General features: G+C 41.3%; 1 pseudogene; it reads left to right on the top strand.

The window, feature by feature from the left end:
• The first annotated feature begins 15,615 nt into the window (after positions 1-15,615).
• Positions 15,616-15,724, top strand: LOC144252218 (small nucleolar RNA U13; annotated as a pseudogene).
• Positions 15,725-20,229: the final 4,505 nt, after the last annotated feature.

The following is a 20,229-nucleotide window of genomic DNA, read 5'->3' as shown; positions in this document are numbered from 1 at the left end:
CCAGCTGGCTCTGGCCTCTCACCTGTGAAAACTGTGCCCAGGTCAGAGGGGTTCACTTCAATGAACTTCTGCTACAGGTGGGCTGTGTCCACCTCCAGGCTCTCCTGCTCTGGGTTTGGTTCCTCTCACTCCTCAATATGCAACCATCTCAGATAGCAGGGAGCCTGTGGAGCCCAATGAAGCTGGTCATAGCTAAGGGACACCCAACTCAGGCTCAAGCTCAGAAACCCATTTTCAGAACAAGCAAGAGAGGTAAGGGAGAGTCAAATTCAAGAATTGGGGGCTACTGAGGGTGTGGCTCAGTGGTAGAGCATGTCCTTAGCACACACACAGCCCTGGGTTTGATTCCAGTGTGAAATAAACAAAGCAAACAAACAAATGGTAGCACTGCACAAATTCTGGGCAACAACAGCAGGAACACTGTCCTCCTATGGAGTGAGCCAAAAGACATAGCTCAGACCCACAGATCAGTCAGGGAAAGGTGGAAAGACCCTGAATTGGTTTCCAAAGAGCATGATGACACCAGGCAAGGAAGAAGCCCTCTCAGAAACAGGATCTCCCAAAACCTCAGAGGGAAAGAAGGTGGGTACATCAGCCGCAGTAAGGAGTGTCCAGGAAGGTAAGGAGGCCTCCCCATGCAGAGCGGCTGTTACCCTGGGGTCTTCAGATTCATCCCCCAGGAACTACACTTCTCATGTGATTGTGCTGATGATTCCAAGCTCAGGGAACAGGAAAACCCCTAAGAGCTCTGAAATTTAGAAGCAGTTTAGGCAAAGCAGTGGACTCCACTCTGGTTGATCCTGGGCTTTTCCAGCTACAAAATCATGATGTAGCTTTGGACTGGGGGGACTGCAATGCAGGGCACCTTATTAAAACACCTGCCACCAAGAATGAGGCTATCAGGGCTCTGAAAAACACCTGGGAACCCACAGGTGCAAATGATGGTGGAGGGGGACCACACAGGTTCTCACTACCTTGGGACAGAAGACTGTGGCCCCTCCAGGAACCCCAGCCATCAGCACAGCTCCCACCCCCACCATGTGGAGTGTGGTGCTGGCCAACTTGGAAAAATATCATAATTATCATGCGAAGTTACAGAAGTTACACACAATGTATGCATGCTGTAGGCTTTCATTTAGGTAAAGCACTAAAAAATACAAAATAATGTATGGCAACTGAGAAGAGACCAGTGGTTGCTTTGGGGTGGGTGGCTGGGGAGTGGGGGCTTAGCAAGGCATTAGGAAAGGGCTAGAGAAATGTTTGGGATAATAAGAGAGGGGTTCACTATGATTGTGGCAAAATAAATCATGGGTATATACATATATCAAATTTACCAAACTGCACACTCCTAAATATGTGAAGTCTATTACAGGACAATTGTATTTCAACAAACACATCTTTAGAAAATACAGGGGGAAGAAAAGTTTCCTGCCCTCTGGAACCTGTGTCTGTCCAGCAGAGTGAATACCTCACATCCATGGACTCCCCAGCCCACATAGGGCCAAAAGCCTCACCTGTAGAGGTCCCCTCAGGGGCCACTGCCAACCATGGGGAGGAGCTTGAAATCTGCCCCAGAGTCTGCCTCAGGAGTTCAGAAGAAGGCTGAGGAGGGGCCTCCCTCTCAGCTCTGGGCCCGTCCCACCTGCCCAGCCTGAGTGCCCTGACTCCTGCTACCAAGCATGAAGGGTGCCACTTCCCAGCAAGGAGCCTCAGCCTGAAGCTCTGCCTGCAGGAGGAACAAGGGAAAGCCAGGTGGGCCTCACCGGCTCCAACCAGCAGCAACTGAGCACTTTCCTGTCCCTCCTGCAGGAGGTGAGGAACATGGGCCAGGAAGGCTCCGAGCGCCCTGCAGCCTCTTTTGTACTGTGGCTACTATGGCTCCCCTGACACTTGCTGCTGCCACCCCCAGCCTGCCATCCTCAGGCCCAGGGACAGCACAGTACCTGAGAGGATGGCCCATCTTGGTTGACTGCCTTCCAGGCCCTAATTCCTCTGCAGCGCCCTGGGACCTGGGTGTCTGGGTGAAGGGGGGAGCTCCCCCCTGCACCCAGGGGAGAGGGCACTCTCCCCTCCAGGGGAGGCCCTTGGGACTTGGGTGTCGCGGTGGCAGCGAGAACTCCACCACCCCTCGCACCCAGGGGAGAGAGTACTCCCCCCTCCCGAGGGAGGCCCCTCGGACCTGGGTGTTGGGGTGGGGGGGAGCTCCACCACCCCTGCACCCAAGAGAGAGGGCACTCCCCCTTTCCGGGGAGAGGCCCCTGGGACCTGGGTGTCGGGGTGAGGAGCGGGAAGCTACCCCCTGCACCCAGGGGAGAAGGCACTATCACCTCCCGGGGGGAGGCCCCTCAGACCTGGTTGTGGGGATGGGTGGGGAGCTCCACCCCCGACCCCATACCCAAAGGAGAGGGCACTCCCACTTCCACGGGGAGGCCCCTGGGACCTGGATTTCGGGGAGGGGGGAGCACCCTCCTCATCCTCCCCAAACCTAGCGGAGAGGGCAATCCCCCCTACAGGGGGGAGGCCCCTCTAACCTGGGTGTCAGGTGGGTGGAAGCTCTCCCCTCCGCACCCAGAGGAGAGGGCACTACCCCCTCCACGGGGGAGGCCCCTCTTAACTGGGTTTGTGGAGGGAGCTCACACCTGCACCCAGGGGAGAGGGCACTCTTGACTCCAAGGTGGAGGCCCCTCTAACCTGGGTGTGTGTGTGTGGGGGGAGCTCCCCCCCTATGCACCCAGAGGAGAGGGCACTCCCCCCTTCAGGGGGGAGGCCCCTCTAACCTGGGTGACAGGGGGGAAGAGCTCCCTGGCTCTGCACCCAGGGGAGAGGGTACTCCCCCTTCCAGGGGGGAGACCCTTCTAACCTGGGTGTTGTGGGGGAGCTCGCCCTCTCCACACCCAGGGGAGAGGGCACTCCGTGGTCCAGGCGGGAGGCCCCTCTAACCTGGCTGTCAGGGGTAGCTCCCCAGCGCACCCAGGGCAGAGGGGCCCTCCCCAATCCAGGGGGGAGGCCCCACTTACCTAGGTGTCCAGGGAGCTCCCCAGCACACCCAGGGCAGAGGGGCACCCCTTCTCCAGGGGGGAGGCCCCTCTAAGCTGGAGGTCCAGGGGAGCTTCCCAGTGTACACAGGGCAGAGGGGCACTCCCCCCTCTAACCCTAACCGTAACCCTCCTGGGGGAGGCCCCTGGAAACTGGATGTTAGAGTGGGGAGGTGAGCTCCCCCTCAAAACGCACCCAGGGCAGAGGGCACTCACCCATCTACCGGGGAGGCCCCACCAACCTGGATGCCAGGGTGCGGGAGGGGAGCTACCGCCCTCCCACCCTGCACCTAGGGGAGAGGGCACTCCCCCCCCTAGGGGGGGACCCTCCGACCTGGGTGAGTGGGGGGGTGGGAGCTCCACCTCCGCCCCTAGGGGAGAGGGCATTCCCACATCAGGGGGATGCCCCACTAACCTGGGTGTGTGGGGGGAAGCTCCCCCCTCTGCACCCAGGGGAGAGGGCACTACCCCCTCCAGAGGTGAGGCCCCTCTAACCTGGGTGTGGGGGAGGGAGATCCACCCCTCTGCACCCAGAGGAGAGGGCACTCCCCCCTGGGGGGGGAGGTAGGCCCCCTCCATCCTGGGTGTTGGGGTGGGGGGCGGAGCTCCCGCCCCTCACCCCTCACCTAGGGGAGAGGGCACTCCCTAGTCTGGGGAGGAGGGCACTCAGACCTGAGTGTTGCCGGGGTGGAAGCTCCACCTCCACACGCAGGTAGAGGGCATTCCCCCCTCTGGGAAGGATGCCCCACTAACCTGGGTGTGTTGGGGGTGAGCTCCCACTCCGCACCCAGGGGAGAGGGCTCTCCCAAATCCAGGGGAAGGCCCCAATTACCTGGGTGTTGGGGGGGTGCTCCCCCGACTCCACACCCAGGGGAGAGGGCACTCCCCACTCCAGGGGCTAGGCCCCTCTAACCTGGGTGTCCAGGGGATCTCCCCAGCGCACCCAGCATAGAGAGCACTGCTCCCTCCAGGGATGTCGCCTCTCCAACCTGGGATTCAGGAAGAGTTCTCCAGCATACCCAGGTTGAGAGGCACACCCACCTCCAGTGGAGAGGCCCCTCTAACCTGGGTGCCGGGGGGTGTTCCCCAGCGCACCCAGGGCGCAGGGGCACTCCCCCCTCCAGGGGGGAGGCGCCTCTAACCTGGGTGTCAAAGGGAGCTCCCTTGCGCACTCAGGGCAGAGGGGCACTCCGCACTCTAACCCTAACCTTTCCCCTCGGGGAAGAGGCCCCTGGAATCTGGGTGTGAGAGTTGGGGAGGTGAGCTCCCCACACCACCCGGCACCCAGGGGAGAGGGCTCTGCCCCCTCCAGAGGGGAGGCTCCTCCAACCTGGCTGTCCAGTGGGGGGAAGCTCCCCCTCCACCCCTCACCCAGGGCAGAGGGCACTCCCCCCTCCGTGGGGGAGGCTTCACCAACCTGGGTGTCTGGGTTGGACAGTGGGAGGGAGCTCCCGCCCCCACTCCGCAGCTAGGGGAGAGGGCACTCCCCCCTGGGGGAGGAGGCCCCTCCGACCTTGGTGTGAGGGGGGTGGGAGCTCCACCTCAGCACCCAGGAGAGAGGGCATTCCCTCCTGGGGGGGAGGCCCCTCTAACCTAGGTTTTCGGGGGGAGCTCTGCCCACACCCAGGGGAGAGGGCACTCCCCCCTTGGGGGGGGATTCACCACAAACCTGGGTGTGTGTGTGGGGGAGCTCCCCTGCACATCCAGGGAAGAGGGCTCTCCGGACTCAAGGGGGGAGGCCCCTCTAACTTGGGTGTGTGGGGGTGAGCTTCCCCCCCTCTGCACCCAGGGGAGAGGGCTCTCCCCCCTCCAGGGGGAAGGCCGCTCTAACCTTGGTGTGTGTGGGGGAATCTCATCCCTCTGCACCCAGGGGAGAGGGCACTCCACCCTCCAGGGTCAAGGGCCCTCTAACCTGAATGTGTGTGGGAGGGAGATCCCCTCTCTGCACCCGGGATATATGGCACTGCCCCCTCCAGGGGTGAGGCCCCTCCAACCTCGGTGTCGGGAAGCTCTCCAATACATCCAGTGCAGAGGGGCACTGCCTCCTCCAAGGGGGAGGCCCCTCTAACCTGAGTGTTGGGGGGAGCTCCCCAGTGCACCCAGGGCAGAGGGGCACTCCCCCCTCCAGGGCAGCGGCCTCTCTAACATGGGTGTCAGGGGGAGCTCCCCAGAGCACCCAGGGCATTTCCAAACTCAGGAGAGTAGCATTACCTTGATATTAAAGAGGCAATAGCAAAATGTAAATTATAGAGCTCTCTCTCCTTATCAAATGAGACTTATTCCAGATACACAACATGGCCTAATATTTGGAAATCATTCAATGTAATATAATTCAATGTTTTATATATTTATATATATATTTTAGTTTCAAATAAAAGAGAAAATCTTTTTTAGTTTTTTTTTAATTTTTTTTTTATTATTAGTTGTTCAAAACATTACAAAGCTCTTGACATATCATATTTCATACATTTGATTCAAGCATCAACAAATTTCCACAAACCATATTTTCTACAAACATAACTGAATCAGGTGGACATATAAAATTAAAATATATCAATTTTTAAGAATTTTTTTGTAGGTGGACACAGTGCCTTTATTTTATTTATTTACTTATGTGATGCTAAGCATCAAACCCAGTGCCTCACATGGGAAGGTGAGCACTGTACCACTGAGCCACAACCTCAGCCCTTAAATAGATCAATTTTAGGCAAGGAAATAGAAGATGCCATCAAAAGCCTATCAACCAAGAAAAGCCCAAAAGCAGATAGATTCTCAGCTGAATTCCACCAGACCTTGCAAGAAGAACTAATACCAATATTCCTCAAATTATTCTATGAAATAGAAAAGGAAGGAACCCTTCTGAACTCATTCTATGAGGCTGTTATCACTCTGATACCAACTGCAGACAAAGACACATCAAGGAAAAAGCTTAAGACCAATACCCCTGATGATCATAGACACAAAAATTCTCAATAAGTTCCTGACAAATTGAATACAAAAAACACACCAAAATACAGTGCACCATGACCACGTGGGGTTCATCCCAGGGATGAAAGTTTGGTTCAACATATGGAAATCAATAAATCTAATACATCACATCAATAGACTTAAAGACAAGAATCATACAATTTTCTCTATAGATGCTGAAAAATATAGAATCATTTCATGTTCAAAACAATAGAAGAACTAGGAATAGTAGGATCATACTTCAACATTGTAAAAGCTGTCTACACTAAGCCCAATGCCAGCATCACTATAAATGGAGAAAAATTGGAAGCATTCCTCTAAAAACTGGAACTAGTCAGGAATGCCCTCTTTCACCACTTCTATTCAACATAATCATTGAAATTGTAGCCAGAGAAATCAGGTAAGCAAAAGAAATTAAATGGACACACATAGGAAAAGAAGAATTCAAACTATCACTATTTGCTGATGACATTTATAAGACCCTAAAAAATTCCATCAGAAAACTTCTATAACTAATAAATGAATTCAGCAAAGTATCAGGATACAAAATCAACACCCATAAATCAAATGCATTCCTATATATCAGCAATGAATCCACTGAAAAAGAAATTATGTAAATGATTCCATTCACAATAGCCTCAAAAATTAAATATCTGGAAAAAATCTATCAAAAAAGGTAAAAAAAGCTCTACAATAAAAAGTAGAGAACCTAAATAAAGATATTGAGGAAAACCTCTGAAGATGGAAAGATGTTCCTCAATAGGCAGAATTAATATTGTTTAAATGGCCATACTACCAAAAACATCATACAGAAATAATGCAATTTCTATTAAAATCCTTACAAAAGTCTGCATAGAAATAGAAAAGGCAATTATGATATATTTTTTGGTAAAATAAGAGACCCAGAATAGTGAAAGCAATCTTTAGTGAGAAAACTGAAACAGGAGGCATCATAATACCAGAACTTAAACCATACTACAGAGCTATAGTAACAAAAATGGCATGGTATTGGCACCAAAATAGACATGTAGATCAATGGTATAAAATAGAGGACACAGAGACAAACCCACATAATTTAAATATGGTTATCTCATACTAGACAAAACATTCACTGGAAAAAAAAAAGATACCCTATTCTTTCAACAGATGGTGCTGGCAAAACTGGAAATCCACATGTAGCCAAATGAAATTAAACCTCCATCTCTCACCCTGCATAAAAATCAAATCAAAGAGTATCAAAGTTTTAGGCACTAGAAAAAAATAACCCCAAATCTTCACCACTTCAGCCTAGGATCTGACTTCCTTAACAAGACTCATAAAGTGCAAGAAGTAAAATCAAGAATAAATAAATAGGATGGGTTCCAATTAAAAAGCTTCTTCTCAGCAAAGGAAACAGTAAAGTGAGGAGAGCACCTGCAGACTGGGAGAAAATCTTTACCACATGCACCTCCAATAAAGCCCTCATCTCTAAGATATATTAAGAACTCAATAAACTTAGAACCATAAAAACAAATAAACCAACGAATAAATGGGCTAAGGAACTGAACAGATACTTTATGGAAAAAGAAAGACAATTGATCAACAAATACATGAAAAAGTGTTCCAATACCTCTAGCAATTAGAGAAATACAAATGAAAACTACTCTTAAGATTTCCTCTCACTCCTGTCAGAATTGCAATCATCAAGAATACAGGCAACAACTAATGTTTGTGAGGATGTGGTGAAAAAGCCACACTCATACATTGCTGGTGAAACTGAAAATTGGTGCAACCACTATGTAAAGCAGTATGGAGAGTCCTTGGAAAACTGGGAATGGAACCAGCATTTGACCCAGACATTCCACTCCTTGGTTTATATCCAAAGAACTTAAAATCAGCATACTATAGTTCCTGAATAGATGAATGGATAAATAAAATGTTATATATATATATATATATATATATATATATATATATATGTGTGTGTGTGTGTGTGTGTGTGTGTGTGTGTGTGTGTGTGTTTCAATGGAATATTACTTAGATTGAAAGAAGAGTGAGATTATGGCATTTAGTAGTAATGACTGAAGTTGGAGAATATCATGCTAAGCGAAATAAGACAAACCCACATAACAAAAGGCTGAATGTTTTCTCTAATATTGCATGTTATTTCACAATAAAGTGGTGGCACTAGGGAAGAATTATATTACCTTAGATTAGATAGAGAAAAGTGATGGGAGGGGAGGGAAGGGGAGGGCATGTGAGGCTAGGAAAGACAGTAGAATGAAACAGACATTATTACTGTAGGTATATACGTGATTACATGACCAATATAACTCTGCAACATGTACGCTCAGAAAAATGAGAAGTTATATCACATCTCTGTATGACATAGCAAAGTACATAACTACATTCTAATGCTATATATAATTAAAATAAATAAAAACTCATTAAAATTGAAATAGATAAATATAAGTCAAATAGTAAAAAAACTCAACTGAAAAATGATAATGCATCAAAAATCACATGAATGGAATCATAAGAGTTTACAGTAACAGAAGACAGAATAGCTTGAATGATAAAATGTATATAAATAGTGAATTATAATTCACAGAATGGAAAAAATGAGTATAAACTGATAAGTAAACTGCTATAGGAGAGTTCTTCCTTACAGAATTCACATTAATGAATGAAATAATGCAATTTGTTTAAAAATCACCATTAGAATACTGTAATAATTGTTGCAGGAAATGACCACAATGGGTGCTAAAAATAGTGGACAAAAGATTAAGGAAAATCAATATATTTGCATGGACTAAAATGAACATCAACCAAGACAATTATTAATTAAAAAAGAAAATTATTAACTTTAAAGTGGAGAATAAACCAGGCAAGGTGGTGCACACTTATAACTTGAGAGTTTGAAGCAGGAGGATCACAAGTATGAGCCTGGCTTTAGTAAATTAGTGAGAATCTCAGCAGTTAAGCAAGACCCAGCCTCAAATAATTACCATGACTGAGGATGTAGCTCAGTGGTAAAGTGCTCCTGATTTCAATCTCAGTACCCAAAAGAAGTCATAAGTATATGACTTATCAACATTATACATCCTCTGATATAATTCATTGAGAAGGGCACCATAATCACTATTATGTTATTTTCAGCAGAAACAAATATACTCAAAGTAGTCACAAAAATACCATAGAAATAAAAAATGAGTGACACAGTCCAAAATATCTGAGCAGGACTTTTTAACATAGCAAGGTCATAAAAGAAAAGGAAAGGAGCCGTGGTTGTGGCTCAGTTGTAGAATGCTTGACTAGTATGCATGAGGCACTGGGTTCGATCCCTGGCACCTCATAAAAAATATAAACAAACAAAATAAGAATATTGTGTCCATCTACAACTAAAAAATCTTTTAAAAAAGGAAAGAATTTTAGTCCTTCAACTAAAAGACTTTCATTGTTTCAAATTTTCACAGATTGGAGGAGGTTACAGACACATGTCTATTAAATGTAATGTGGAATTTTGAAACATAAATTGGACATTAGATAAAAAACAAGTGCAATAAAACAAATGATTAAGTTAAAATGATTGTAACAATATTAATTTCTTGATTTTTACAATTATTTGTTAATATTAGGGCAAGTTCAGTGCAGGATATATGAGAACCTTCTACTGGTTTTACAGTTTTGCTGTAAATCTAAAATTCACTCAAAATGAAAAACAAATTGAAGATATTAGTGATACATTAGAATTCCTTTTGACATGATTACAAATGCATGGGGTATGATTTGCTCCAGTTCCGTACTAAATTCTTACCCTCATCCTCTCCTCCTGCTCCTTTTCTTGTAATGATTTTTCTGCTAGTTATTTACATTTATTTTCTTAATTACTTTCTTGTGGATACACATATGGAGATATATATATATATATATATATATATATATATATATATATATACTTTAAAAACAAATGACAACTTAAAATTAGTCAAACATTTTCAAATTCATTTTCTCCAATGAAAATCAGAGCAGATTCAGTTTGTGATAAATGTCTAATTACATCTACTTTCTATCTTATTTTAAGCCTATAAAATAATCTTAAGAAATGTAGCATTAAGTAAATCACAGGGAAAATAGAACTTATAAAAAAGTATAAAGAATTTTTTTAAGGTTTTTTTACACCATAACTTTAATTAATTAATTTATTTATATATGGCACTGAGTATTGAACCCAGGGCCTCATGTATACTAGGCAAACATTCTATCACTGAGCCATAACCCCAACCCATATTAGGAATTTTCTGATATGGAAAAGCACTCAAAAATTATTAATCATAACACATACTAAAATCAAAAGAAATAATTCAAATCCTCTTACCAATTTCAGCAGGTCTGATTTTGTTCCCTCAAAGGCTAAGTTTTCTGAGTCTTGACAGGTTTCTTATCTCTTTTTCTACATTAGTTATACTATTAAAGCGAAGGTAGTGAGTGGTGAGAGAATCTAACCTATACACCACTGAAGGAATTTCTCTCAGTTTATTATGCTGTAAATCAAGCAACTGCAGTTTCTTCATGTTATCAAGAGAGTCAGGCAGACTGGTTAATTAATTTTTACTTAGATACAGTATCATGAGATTTACTAGACAGCCCACTGCTGCTGGGAGGGACTGCAGTTTGTTACTGTATATGTAAAGTCCTGTTAATTGAGTCAAGTGTTTGATTGATGCTGGCAATATGTGCATAGACCTCTTGGATAAGTCCAAACACACTGAATTATCTTCCAGGCATATATTGCTCTTTAGTCACTTCTGCATTACTGGATTTTTTTCCTAGTCCCATGTGCAGGACTTGGCCACTTGATCGTATTGTCAAGTGAAAAAGCCATCCCTAGTTGGGCAACACTGGAGACTTTTTGTCTGTCTTTGTCATCTTTCCCTTTGGTTTTAGATTCGTTTTCATGGCTTTCTGTCCCCAAATCTCCAAAAGCCTTTGCCACCTTTTTTCTTTCCTTGACTGATGGTACTTTGGGCTCTTTCTTTTTAGAGTGTTTTATTTCCCTAGACTACTAACTCATGGTGACTTAAACTTGGAAAAAAAACACAAACTTTTACATTATTCATTATTTGCTAGCAATCAAATTCAAAGATGAACAGACACCTTACACAACACCTGTCTGTCACATGTTGGATCTAAAAGCACTATTACCATTTCTGACAACTCATTCCAACTGGTAAAATGTGCTGGTCAATCAATGATTTATTAGAATTTCTGAAATATAATAGAGAATATTAAATTACCTTCTGTTAAAATTTACATTAAATAAATAGCCTAAGAAAAACAATCTTAAAGTGAAGGTTGCTGTAGAGAGCAGTGACAGAGAATAGGAGAGCTGTGTCTGAGATTGGGGTCTCTGATGACCTCATGGCTGTGGCATACCTGTTACCTAGGAATGTTTCTGTGCAAAGGTGCCAGAGTCCCAGCCTCAATCTTGATCTCAGACACACAGCTACTGGGAACAGAGGAACTCTCTTGCTAAAAACCCACAATTGTTCACCAGTCTGCTGCACCTGAACCTGTGCACCTAACAGTAACTTCACACAATGGACTTTCTTGAGAACCACACAAAGCTCCTAATATTGCACACTGAAATTGTGGAATGCAACTGTGAATAGTTACATGATGTTGCTAGCCATATAAAGATATGAATACAAAGAAAGATGCTGATGAGGCATATATAAATAAAGATTGCTGGAAGATTTCTTTAGACCTGCTTCTCCATCAGAGAGGAGCATTCCACCTGACCCCAGCTTTATCTTAAAAAACATTTGTCTGTGTGTGAGTTTTTATTTTTCTTATCCTTCTTTGCCCCTTGCCAAAACCTGCTACTTTGGACACAATGGTCACGGAATTTTGCCACCATCCTATTACTTGATACACTATATACCGGAACCCTTTATTATGTAAAATCCATTAAAAATTAATAAATCAGGCCCTCCTTTCAAGAAATTTGTAATCTAATAGAGGATTTGTAAATTAATATGCATATTAATTTTATATGGATATATATATAAAACAGCACTATGAGATATATATACATACACACACATAAACACATTATATATATATATATATATATATATATATATATATATATATATATATATAGCATTACTATGACAATGAAGCATAGAAGTATTTTTAGGTAACTAGTTTTTTTATCTTGTAAAAGAAAAAAAAACATTTAAAAAATTTTAAAATGAACAGCATATATCCACAGCCTATATTCCTAACCAGCACCCTAAAATTGCTCTATCTGCAACTAACTATAGCTTTAGAAAACAGGAAGGAGAGGTTAATTATAATACAAAGTACTTGTATGAAGATGTGAATTTGGTGTTAACATACCTTATATACAAACAGAGATATGATAAATGGTGGTATAAAGGTGAATTAAGAATTGCATGCAAAAATTAAGGGAAAATAGAAAGGGTTTCAAAGTTGATAAAAGAATGGAGCAGCAGTGTGACAAAAGAACAAAAGGAATAAAATGATATGAATGGAAAAAAGTAAATAGTTCAGGTAAAAGAGTATTAAAGTATGCACTTTAATAAGCACTCTAATTGATTCTCATACAGGTATATTGGAGGGCTCACTCCTGACCAACCATGACAGTGCAAGATCCAACAATGTCTGTATTCTAGGAAACAGGAGAAAGGTCAGTAACAGGAAAATTACAAAAAGTTCACTGGTGAAGAAAAGGTAAGTAAAACCTTTGTGAAGGGCATCAGTCCCCCCTAAGCATTTTTAAATTTAAAATAAATTATTCTTATTTTTAACTCTTGTTAACTCTAACTGATAAAACCGCTTGGTTGGCATGCATCATTCCTGTTTGATCACAGGAATGGGGAAAAAATATTGTAGGCTATGGCCCCTCTCCCACACAAGACTGCAGGTTAGACTGTCAGAACAATCATGACAACTAACTAGGTAACATAGTATATTAATTCCTCTTAGGGTGAAACAAGCTATAGAAATTTTGATACAATCATTATCAGTGAAAACAGCTGAGAGGATCTTAGGCTAAATGGTGCTTTATTAATGGGGTAGAGTTCAAACAAGGAAAAGTAGGTGGTACACCATGAAGGGGAACACTAAGGGACTACAGACCATATGAGGTCTGGGAAGGAACACCAAGGCACTACAGACCATATGATGACATCTGTGGATATATGCTGTTCATTTTAAATTTTTTAAATGTTTTTTTTCTTTTACAACATTAAAAAACTAGTTATCTAAAAATATTTCTGTGCTTCATTGTCATAGTATTGTTTATATATATATATATGTGTGTGTGTGTGTGTGTGTGTGTGTGTGTGTGTATGTGTGTGTATATATCATAGTGCTGTATATATATATATATATATATATATAATATATATATATATATATCTCCATATAAAATTAATATGCATATTAATTTACAAATCCTCTATTAGATTACAAATTTCTTGAAGGGAAGTCCTGCACTATTAATTTTTAATGGATTTTACATAATAAAGGGTTTAGTAAATAGTGTAACCCTCTCTGTGTTACCTTCTACCACTGTCTAGACAGCATCTACATAGACTGCATGTGGATGGGCAGCCACACAACAGCACAGCCATCCTTAATACTAGCAGTGAGGTCACAGGGGCAGTGTGCAGGATGACTCCCAGGTTTACAGTCTAACATCTGACATGTACATTAAGAGCAAAGTTCTGTGTGGCTTTAGCCTCAACTTCTTTCTCTCTTTCACCTTCCCATGGATCAGAGCAGCAGGACTCCTGGCTACTGGAGTGAGGATCTGACCTCAATGCAGGAGCATTATGCAGGAGCAACCCACAGGGGCTGGGGTGGTGTAGATGAAGACTGTTTTGGAACATTATAGCACTCTGTCTTTCTCCATTATGAGTGCAGATCCTTTAGAAAACCACTGTTATCTCCAAAACAAAGTGGTTAAGTGATCTGCACCACAGCTGTCAGTTTCCATGATCCACAGAGAATGTCCCCAGCAGGATCATGTACATTTATGAAGCCTCAGTACAGGAACACAAGACCTGGGTGATATCAAAGGAAGCTGCTGGTCCTGAGAGGCCAGGGACCCCACAGCTCCCATCCCAAACACAACGCTAGAAGTGGGAAGAATCCCAAAGACAAGACCCATTTCCAGACTTCAAATACAAAACACTGTTCTGGTCCCAAAAACAACACCAAATGCTACATGGCCTCATGCCTGGACTAGAGTGGGAAGGCCTCCCCTCCTGATTTCCCAAGGGGGAGTAACAGGAGCATTGTCCCTGAACTTCACATCCTAGTCCTGAGTACACTAGCACAAAGGACACGAACAATTCCAACGTATTTAACAAGTAGTAAAAAGTCAATTGTTTATCTACATATTAACCCCCTTCTACCACTTGTAAAAGCACTAATTTGGAAAAAAAATGAAGACCTTCAAGAAAGAAAAATTGATTACCAAGTTTTATTCTTTGTCACCTAGTCTAGTCATTCCAACTTTTCTGGAGGGGCAAGAGGTGGGCATCTCACTGGATGGCAGGAGTCTGGGGTGCTGCAGCCCCTGTGCTGGCAGGAGGTGGCAGGGAGGAAGAGCCAGCTCCTGGCTTTGGGGTAAAGAGACCCAGCAGGGGTGGGCAAATGGTGGGAGCCTACAGTCCCACACACTGGGCATGGGAGGATAATTAGCAATGGGAGTCCACAGACCTGCTGGCTGAAGATATTTTCTACATGGAGGACCTACTAGCTGGGAGACGGGTAGCAGACATTCTGAGGTGGGGATGCAAGAGTCCAGGTTGCACTCAGTAGCTGAGTGTGGAGCTTTCCCATTTCAGTTGCTGATGCTGGTTGGAGTTCTGGCTGTCCCCAGGGCCAACCTCCTTCTCCTCACAGGTCTCCCACTGGTCAATAGTGATGTCTTCATCCTCCTCCTCCTCTTGGAACTCACGCTGCTCTTCCTCTTTATGTATCTACTTTATGATGTAAATATTTTTAAGCAAAATTCATAGAAGGAATCTATGGCCTCAAAAAGGTTAAGAAACTTGATAGAGAACAAATACTAAATGGCACAAATACTAAATCTGGCACTGACAAAGACTGAGCAGAGATATTTAGTTTGATTCCGAGTACTGAAAGGAGAATAGCAATAAGGATGGTCAGAATCGAGAAGGATATGGATAAGTTTATATAACTTCCTATTTTATGCTAAAGTGCATACTTCAAGTGAAATTCTCAAGTACATTTAGTTTGAAATATATGTTAGAACTTCATACATGTTCATTGATAAATGAAATTCATAACTGAATTATAACAGAATGAAAGGTTCAGAAAAAAATGAAAAAAAATTAGCAAAAATAAGTATTCAGACCATTCTTTTAGATATTTTCCTGACATCAAATTTCTTTGTATATCATGAAGTTTTGATATGATTATGATAAAGTTATGATATGATTCAATCTGTTATACTAACCAAGATATATTTGATTGCAATGATTTTATGACCTATATAAAAATGAATTAAATTTTAATCATTTATTTCATCATGACAACAATCTTTATTGTAACTTATAAAAATAGAATAATGATACTTTTGGTTCATAAGTGTGATGATTATTGAGTGTTCATGTGGCTGGTGTGGGAGATGTGCCTTGCTTTACACCTTGTCACTACCTTTGCACATTACTTATCTGTTGTCAAAAAAGGCTAAGGAAGGTATTTTATTAGGTACATTTAAACTCCTTCCTTCTCTCTTGAGTTCTTATTTCTTTTTAATAAATGATATAATTCCACCTTACTCTGATCTCTCCTCCTGGGGCCAATGAGACACCCTAGAAATTTTCTAAAAAGAACAAAAAGAATTATCTTTCTTATTACCTTCCAATACATATCACATACTGTCCTGTTTAATTTTCAATTTAACATACTGTCTTGTTCAATTTTCAATTTTTTATCTTTTATTTTTTTTTACAATTCTATACCAACTAAAGGTTAAAGTCTAACTCTAAATAATGACAGATCTAAACTTTCTTGATCTCTTTACCCTCTACACATAATTTCAGTATATAATATTTTCACTTCCCTGAACACAGTTGCTTCAAAATATGTTCAGGCCTCATCTCCTGGATGAAAATTTACAGAAAAGCCCTGAAAACTACCCTAAATTGTTTAATTATTGTATTTTGCACATAAAAGTGAACACAAAATTTTTCATTATGTGGATTCACCATTTTCAGAATGTTAATAGTATTTGTATGAGTGTCAATGTTAATTTTTTCTTACAAGCATAAATACCAAAAGAAATTGATAAAAAATTCTTTAAAATTATTAAGGTACCAACTAATTATAACAAAACTAATGTTTCATTTACATTATTTTTATTAAACAGATGGAAGTCTGATGGCTTTGACAAATAGATAACATAGAAATCAAGGTTCAGTGAGGGAAGGAGAGAAAGAGAGAAGCACACAGGCAACTTCACATAAAAAGTAGCTTTGAGGGGTGGGATTTGCTCACCTAGCGTGGGTGGGACCTGGGTTTGATCCTCAGCACCACATAAAAATAAAGGCATTGTGTTCTGTCAATGTACACCTAAAAAGTATATATTAAAAAGAGTAGCTATGATTACTAAAAAGTTAATTTTTTAACCAATAAATCTCTTAAACAAGATGGATCTGAAAGTTTTTATAATTCTTACCCATTTTTTTAATTCTAAGTCAAGAACTTTCACACAAAAAGAATTCTGAGCTAGAACAACAACAACAAATAAAAAACTTTAAAAAAATGTTTAGGAAAACTGAGAGCTACCAAAGGTTTACATTGCACCAGAGCCAGTAGAAATGTGCTGAGGACAGCAAATATTTTAGTATATGAGAAGATAAATCTATACACAACATATAGAATGAACTTCAGTTTCACATAATTTACATATTGTTATTTTTTTGTTGTGAAGCTTTTAAGAAATACAAATATCTTAAAAGAAACAACTGAACCTTGCCAATATAGTAAGAATTCTTGCCAAAAATGAACGTATGTAGTTCTAACTCTTTAAATATATTCTTTCCAAAAAGAAAAGATGTATACTAAATAAGATTTATTTAAGATTTCTAAAGTCAAATAGCAAAACTGCAATTCAATAAGTGATATTCTAAAATTGTTGGCTCTTGAAATATGCATCCTTTTAACAAATTGAATTAGGAATGATGAGATTTTAGAAGAATCTTATCATTTTTAAGGAAGCTAGCTACTTTAATTTACTGTTTAACTCAAAAACTTGGCAACTCAGAGATGTCACATGACTCAATTATATGCATGTTTAAGAACTGTATCAATTCAACACACACTTATTCAAATGCACATTTTACTGAGCACTATACCAATATCAATGGAGGTCATAAAAGCATTAAAATACTGTCCCTATCATGGAGGATTTTATAGTCTAGTTGGAAATTCAAGACCCTAGAAATAACAACAAACAAAAGGAAGTGCATAAAAATGTAGCTTAAAAGAGAGTCACAATATTGGTGGGTGCTTAAACAACATTTTTGGCTATGAATTAGCTTGATTATGGCTTCATTGTTGCATTAGCATTCTTCAAATATAATATCATGCATACAAAGAGCATAATTTCATTTGGAAAAACAACAACAATAACAAAATAATGGAAAATAACTTTATTCCCAGAGAGTGTTATTAAGGTCAAAATACTGAATAAATAAATCTATACAAAGTATTCTTTTATGTGAATGTTAAAATTAATTAAAACAAAATAGTCATGTTTAGTAAGGGGAAAGACAGCAATAAGTTGTAAAAACATTAAAACTAACATAAATAGAGAAAATCATCAAAGAGCAGCATTTGTTTTCATAAAAAAACAGTTTCTCCAATTAATAATTATTTTGAGTTTTGGTTACTGGGAAAAAGTTCCCAATAACAGAGCTAAGGAGGAAGTTTTTGAAAGCATCATCATTAGAGAGAAATGAGGAAATCACAATATGCGACTTGGTCACGTACTGCTCTTTCGTTAGAAAGGCCTGGGGACTCATCCAACCTGAAGGCAATGGAGGAGCCTCTGCCCTGCTAAATGAAACTCTCACAGCATTCAGATCTCACAGATCTTCTCTTTTCATTTTCATCCATTTTGCATCTTCTTTTTCTTTCTAATCTCATTTCTATTAGAATTTTAGCTTTTCCAATAAATTGTTTTACTCTTTCCATCTTACATATATGGTTTGGTTTCTTCACTGGAATTTTGGTTTTGCTTTTATTCTAAGATGCATTTCACTCAAATTTATTTCTTAGCTCTAAATAGTACTCTCAGATTTTAAGCCCAGTTGAGCTAATTTTCTTTTTTTTTTTTTTGCTTTTGATTTCTATATCTCCTATCAAATATATTTCTTCTGAATTTAAAGTCAGAAAAGTTAGGGGGTAGCCTCCATTCTGCTTAGTCTGAAATATTGACATTTCCTCTTGCAAGCTTGTGTTTTGCTGGTGATCAATACAAAAGAGAAAAAAAAGCAGAAATAATAAATTGATAGCTCATTGCTATCAAATTTAAGTCTTAAAACCAGTTCCAAAATAAAAATATAGTGACATAAATATGTACAAAAGATTTGATTTTATTTTCATATTTTAACTGACTCATGTTTTCATCTAAAATATTTTGAGGAGTCTCAAAAAAATCAATCAAAATACACATTTATATTAACATCAAAAAACTCTTTCTCTCTATTTAACAAGATGTCATCCATTCAAACTCATTTCTACCTCTAGTGTGGTGCCTTAAGGCCATCATATTCGATAGTCCTAAGAATAAATTTGGGATGCTTTCTTGGGAACTTTTAAATACTAGAGATATATAGAAATAATTTTTGCTTTGAGCAAAGAAGCCTGTTCCTTATTTTACTATTTAGAGAGTACAATTAGTCTACATTGCTTTTCCCCTAGGATACTATAATTTTGGCATCTCTTCCATTCATTGTTCTTACCCAAGGTACACGTGGGCCACAGACTTTGAAATAGAAACACATGCTCCATTTGGAGGACAAAGGTTTGTCCTAGTCTAGCCTCAGAGAAACTTACAAATGTGGGGGCTGCATCAAGAAAATTGGACAAAAAATTTGAAAGAAAATAAAAACCATTCTCAGCTCACTAATGGAATGAAGAAATATATTTTTGTGTTTTATTTTTAAAATGGGGGACTATCTCATAATGTCTGAAAACCAGCACAATGTCAGAAAAAAAATTATTGCTTAATAAAACCACAGCAACAATCACAGCTTACCAACAATAAATCTGAGGTTTATTTTTGCCCTTCTCTAATCCAAAGAGTCTCTCTTATTTTTGGAGCATAATGCTGTCTCTGGCTAATACAAGTTTCCCTACCCAGTGCCTCCTACAGACAGGTAATCTAAGAATGGCAGAAGGCATGAAGACTGTCATGCTAGATTCTTTGCATGGTTTCCCATTACACAGGAAAGTACCTCTTATCTTCTCTGGGACTCATTTTTTCTCCTCTTAAATAACAATAATAATTAAACTTACTTTCTAGGGTTTCTTGGGGAATTAAAATAACTAATAGAAAGAGTGATTCATGCACTTGTTAAATTAGTTTTCTTACTTCCCTCTATTCTCTCTGCATTAGTCAAGGTTCATTAGAAAAACAGATTCAATAGATTGTTGTGTGTGTGTGTGTGTGTGTGTGTGTGTGTGTGTGTGTGAGAGAGAGAGAGAGAGAGAGAGAGAGAGAGAGAGAGAGAGAGAGAGGTGTGAAGCTGGGGCTGACTGCTGAGAGAGAGAGAGAGAGAGAGAGTGAGAGAGAGAGAGAGAGAGGTGTGAAGCTGGGGCTGACTGCTGAGGGACAGCGGGGAAGTATGGGTGGAGGTGGGGCTGACCGCTGAGGGACAGCGGGGAATTATGGGTGGAGGTGGGTGCTGCTCCCTGAGCGACAGCGGGGAACGATGGGTGGAGGTTGGGGCTGAGAGCCTAGGGACAGCGGGAAACTATGGGTAGAGGTGGGGCTGAACGCTGAGGGACAGCGGGGAACTATGGGTGGAGGTGAGGCTGACTGCTGAGGGACAGGGGGGAATATGGGTGGAGGTGGGGCTGGCCGCTGAGGGACAGCTGGGAACTATGGTTGGAGGTGGGGGTGATGGCTGAGGGACAGCGGGGAACTATGGGTGGAGGTGAGGCTTACCGCTGA

This window comes from Urocitellus parryii, unplaced genomic scaffold (genome assembly GCF_045843805.1).
Source record: "Urocitellus parryii isolate mUroPar1 unplaced genomic scaffold, mUroPar1.hap1 Scaffold_37, whole genome shotgun sequence".
NCBI lineage: Eukaryota > Metazoa > Chordata > Mammalia > Rodentia > Sciuridae > Urocitellus > Urocitellus parryii.
This window is presented reverse-complemented; position numbering and strand designations above follow the sequence as displayed.